The 5,769-nt window shown below is 44.7% G+C and overlaps 1 protein-coding gene across 2 annotated transcripts in view; it reads left to right on the top strand.

The window, feature by feature from the left end:
• Itpa (inosine triphosphatase) overlaps positions 1-5,769 on the top strand; it is a 17,819-nt gene that overhangs the window by 265 nt on the left and 11,785 nt on the right. The window lies entirely within an intron of this gene.

Here is a 5,769-nt window from a genome sequence, read left to right as displayed (position 1 = left end):
GGAAGGGCATGGAGAGAGGACTGCAGGGTGGGGGTCTGCGAGGACAATGGAGAGAGGGCGGCAGGGTGGGGGGCTCCCTGAGAGGCTGATGGAGAGAGGACTGCAGGGGCTTCCTAACGAGGGGAGTATAGGAGTAGAGGTGTGGGGAGGGAGAACGGAGAGCTGGATCCTTCCGGAAAGATGGGTTAGGACTGCGTGCCACAGTCTGGGTTGGGCAGGGACAGAAGTGCAGTGTGGGCGCCTTGAGGGTCAAGAGGTTCTTTTTCTTTAATGTGTTTGAGTAGTCCAGGTTGGCCGGACCCTGCTAGGTAGCTGGGAATGACCATGAATTCTTGACCCTCCTGTTTCCTAAAATTTGAGATTACACGGGGTTGGGATGAGGGTCTTGATATATCCTGGTACAGAGCTGGTAAAGTCAACGGGCTATGGGAACCCGAGGAGTGGCATTTGTGACAAAGATCAGCACTTAAACCCTATACTTCAAACCCGAGTCCTGACACCTCTCTGCCCCCGAAGAGATGGTGGTCGGAAAGATCCGTATTGAGCAGTCCTCACCCCATCGTGTTCCATCCACCCTAGCCACTTTACATATCTGTGAAATGTATAATAACTTTTTCTCATAAGGGTCATGACTGAGCACTGTATAACAAAAGGCAGATTAACAAAAGAAAATTGTAACTGTTAAAAGTTTTACATAAGCTACAACTTTTAGGAGAAGACCCAAAGACAGTTTTCTTCTTCTTTTTTTCTGGGGGAATGACAGTGGGTCTCAGCCAGAACCTGCTGCATCACTGTTGCTGCCCTATTTCTGAGCTACACTTCTAGCCTGACAAAGCTGGCTTTTTAAAAAATATATTTTTTAAAGCTGGGCATGGTGGGGCTGGAGAGATGGCTCAACAGTTAACACTGTTCTTGCAGAAGATCCCGGTTCGAATCCAGCACCCACATGGTAGCTAACAACTCCAGTTCCAGGGGATCTAACAGCCTCTTCTGTCCTTTGAGGGCATTGCATGACTCGGGTGCACTTACCTACATGCAGGCAATACACACATACACATAAAATTTAAAAAATAATAAAATATTTAAAGCTGGGAATGATGGCACATGCCTTTAGTCCCAGCACTCAGGAGGCAGAAAATTCTGGGGGTAGGCAGTCATGCTAAGTTTGGGGAGGGGAACAACGCACAGTTTGAAGAAGGATGGTGAAGTCAAGGCCAGAGATAATATCCTGAGATGGAGTGATTTGCACCATGGATCCAGGCAGACTATCTTTGAATACATTATTTTAATATTATATATATTTTATATAAGTGTTTTGCCTGTATGTATGTAGGTGCATCATGTGTGTGCAGTGCCCACAGATGCCAGAAGAGGGTGTGGGTTGCCTGGGAACTGGAGTTTTGGGTTGTTAGCTGCCATATGGGTGCTGGGAACCAAATCTGGGTCCTCTGCAAGTGCAGCCAGTGCTCTTAACTACTGAGCTGCCTCTCCAGCCCTGTGAGAAAGCTGTGTTTTTTTTTTTTTTAACTTATTTTTATTTCATGTATGAGTGTTATACTTGTATGTATGTAAATGCACCTGTGTTGTGCAGTGCCTGGGAGGCCAGAAAGGATATTGTTTCCCCCTGGAACTGGAGTTATGTATGGTTGTTAGCTACCATGTGGTACTAGGGATTTGAACCCTGGTCTCCTGCAAGAGCCATCTCCCTAGCCTCAAGAAAGCTGTTTTTTTTTTTTTTTTTAAATTTTTTTTTTTTTTTATGGGGGTAAGTGTTATGCCTGCATGTGGGTAAGGCCACCCGTGTCATGCAATGCCCGCGGAGGAAAGAAGAGGCTATCGGATCCCCTGGAACTGGAATTATGGACAGCTGTTAGCTGCCATGTGGGTGCTGGGATTTGAACCTGGGTCCTCTGCAAGAACAGTCAATGTTCTTAACCACTGAGCCATCTCTTTTTTTAATTAATTAATTTTTTTTTTTTTTGAGACAGGGACTTACTGTATAACCCTGGCTGGCCTGTAAATCACCTCTATATAGACCAGGGTGGCCTTGAACTCACAGAGATCCTCCTGCCTCTGGCTCTTGAATGCTGAGATTAAAGGCATGAGCCACTGTGCTTGGGTATCTGTTGATTTGATGAAGCATGGACAACTATGTAGAATGTGATCAAAAAGAGTATGACCAGTGCTAGTAGACTGAGGAATCTCAGCAGGACTGTCCAGATTTCTTTTGTGGTATGCAGTAGGTCCATTTCTGATAATGTAGATATGTAGATATGTAGATATGTAGCCCTGGTTGGCTTGGAACTCACTAAGTAGACCAGGCTGACCCCCAACTTCAGTGATTGTTCTGCCTGTCTCGGGTTACAGGTGTGTGCCAACATGCCTGGAGTGTTTTTTTGTTTGTTTGGTTTTGTTTTTGTTTTTTAAAGACAATAACACTATATAGCTCAGGCTTGCCTGGAACTTGGAACTTGCTTTGTAGACTCGTGTGTGTGTGTGTGATGTATGATTGCATGTACATGTGTATGTGTAGGTGTGCACACAGAGACCAGTGGAGGCCACTGAGTGTCTTTCTGTACTGTGCTCCACGTTATTCCCTCAAGATGAGAGTCTCACTGAACCTGGAGTGTATTATTTTTCAGCTCGGCTGGCTCACGAGCTAGCAAACCCTAGCAGTGCTCCTGTCTCTGCTGCTGCCAGTGCTGAGGTTATAGGCAGCATGGTTATACCCAGGTTTTGTGTAGTGGCTGGGGATCAGAACTTAGGTTCTCATGCTTGTACAGCAAGTACACTTACCCACTGTGCCATCACCCCAGCATCCAGACACCTGCTTTTTATTTTAATTTAAAAAATTTTATGTGTATGAATGTTTTGCCTGCATATATGCAAGTTCATCACAGGTGTGCAATGCTCACAGAAACCAGAAGACGGCATTGAATCCCCTGTAATTGGAATTAGGGACAGTTTGCTGCCAGGTCCTCTTGAAGAGAGGCCAGTGCTCTTAACCACTGGGCTATCTCTCCAGCCCCTTTATTTATTTATTTATTTATTTATTTATTTAGGTTTTTTTGAGACAGGGTCTCCCTGTAGCCCCAGCTGTCCTGGAACTTACTATGTAGACCAGGCTGGCCTTGAACTCACAGAGATTTGCCTGCCTCTGCCTCCCCAGTGCTGGGATTAAAGGCATGCACCACCACGCCAGGTCCAGCCCCTTATTTTTAATTTTAAAAAATTATTTTTATATTGTGTGTATGAATATTTTGTCTGTGTGTGTAAGTGCACCACGTGTGCATTGCCTATAGAGGCCAGAAGAGGGCATCAGATCCCCTGGAACTGGAGTTCTGCATGATTGTTAGCCACCATGTGGGTGCTGGGAACCAAACCTGGTCCTCTGCAAGAACAGCCAGTTCTCTTAACTGCTGAGCCCCCTCATTTTTAATCTCTCTAGCCCCCTTATTTTAATTTTTGAGATAGGCTCTCACTCTGTAGCCCCCACTGACCTTGAATTTGTGATCTTCCTGCCTCAGTCTCTCTAGTGTCGGGGATGATAGGTGTAAGCTACCATACTCTCCTGCTTATGGACTCTTTCTCAGAAAAATAGTTTCCTTCTACCTCCTTCCCTTTAAAATATGTTTTCTAAGGGGATAAAGAGATGGCTCGATGGTTAAGAACACTGGTTGTTCTTGCAGAAGACCTGGGTTTGAATCTCAGCACCCACATGGCAGCTAAGAACTGTCTGTAACTCCAGCTCCAGGGGATCCGACAGCCTCTTCTGTCCTCAGCAAGCATTGCACGACACGGGTGCACTTACCTATATGCAGGCAATACATGCATACACATAAAATAAAAATAAAATTAAAAAAATGTTTTATCATTAGAGAGAGAAAGGAAGAGAGGGAGACAGGTAGAGAGGGAGAGGAGATGGCATGAGGTCAGAGGATAACTTTCAGGAGTTGGTTCTCTCCTCCCACTTTGAGTCCCATGGATCAAATTCAGGTTGTCAGGCTTGTACAGAAAGTGCTTTTATTGGCTGAACCACCTTGCTGGCCCCTCCCTCCTTTCTTTCCAAGACAGGGTCTTGCTATATCGCCTTGACTGGCCTTTCCTGCCTCAACAGAAAAATAGTCAAATGTACAAAATGAGCTGGTTATGGTGGCACATGCTTGAAATCTCAGTACTCTGGAGGCTGAGGCTAAAAGACCTTGAATTCCAGCTCTGCTTAAGACATAGTGAGACCCTGTCTCACAAAAATGGGAAAGAAATGTAGCTCAGTGATAGAGTACTTACCTAGCGTGTATGAGGCCCTGGGTTTGTTTCCTATTACAAAGGAAATAAACTATATTGAGTTATAATTTTCAAAGTAATAGTCCTGCATGGTATCACACACCTGTAATTTCAGTACTTAGGAGACTGAGGCAGGATGTTCACAAGTTTGAGGCAAGTTTGGGCTATTGTAGCAAGACCCTGTCTCAAAAAAAAAATGTTTCCTTTGTAGTTATGCATACCTTATTATTAAAGGAGTCATTCCAGCAGTGTATAATTTTTTAAATTTTAAAGTGGTAAGGATTGTAAATAACCTTTTTTTTTTTTTTTGTCTTTTTGAGATAGGGTCTCCCTCTAGCCCCAGGTGGCCTGGAACTCACTATGGAGATCGACAATACCAGCTCATAAATAACTTAAAAAAAAATTTATTATTTTTATTTTATGTGTATGAGTGTATTGCCTACATGTAGGTAGGTACACTGTGTCATGCATTGCCCTCAGAGGTCAGAAGAGGGCATCAGATCCCCTGGAACTGGAGTTATGGATGGTTGTTAGCTGCCATGTGAGTGTTGGGAAACGAACCCAGGTCCTCTGTAAGAGCAGCCAGTGCTCTTAACCATTGAGCCACCTCTCCAGCCCCCATAAACAACTTTTTAAATGTTTTTTTTTTTTTTAAGATTAAAAATTTATTTAAGTGCACCATGTGGAGGCCAGAAGAGGGTGTCAGATCCCCTGGAAACGGAGTTACAGATGATTGTGAGCCACCATGTGGGTGCTGAGAAATGAACCTGGGTCTTCTGCAAGAATAGACAGTGCTCTTAACTGCTGAGCCATCTCTCCAACCCCAGGATTGTAAATACTTTTTTCCTTCTTCTTCCTGTTATTTTGAGGTATAGGCAACAATTATAAGAAGATATGAGAAATCTCTAATTTAAAAAAATTTTTTTTGTCTTTTTGAGACAGGGTCTCCTTGTAGCCCCAGCTGTCCTGGAACTATGTAGACCAGGCTGGCCTTGAACTCACAGAGATCCTCCTGCCTCTGCCTCCCAAGTGCTGGGGCTACAGGCGTGTGCTACCACGCCTGGCTCTAATTTTTTTTTAATATTATTTTTATTATATGTGTATGAGTGTATTGCCTGCACGTAAGTAAGTGCACCCGTGTCGTGCAATGCCCACGGAGAACAGAAGAGGCCATTGGATCCCCTGGAACTGGAGTTACGGACAGTCGTTAGCTGCCATATGGGTGCTGGGATTTGAACCTGGGTCTTCTGCAAGAGCAACCAGTGTTCTTAACTGCTGAGCCATCTCTCAGCCTGAGAAATCTCTGATTTTAATAGATTTAAAAGTCAGTGGGCGCTGGGTGTGGTGGCACAATGCTTTTAATCCTAGCACTTAGGAGGCAGAGGCAGGTGGATCTCTGTGAGCTCGAAGCCACCTGGTCTACATAGTGAGTTCCAGGCCAGCTGGGGCTACAGGGAGACCCTGTCTCAAAAAGACACCCCCCCC

This window comes from Nannospalax galili, unplaced genomic scaffold, assembly GCF_000622305.1.
Source record: "Nannospalax galili isolate Female #2095 unplaced genomic scaffold, S.galili_v1.0 scaffold707, whole genome shotgun sequence".
NCBI classification, from domain to species: Eukaryota; Metazoa; Chordata; class Mammalia; order Rodentia; family Spalacidae; genus Nannospalax; species Nannospalax galili.
The sequence above is the reverse complement of the archived record's forward strand: the minus strand, read 5'-3'. Positions and strand labels throughout refer to the sequence as shown.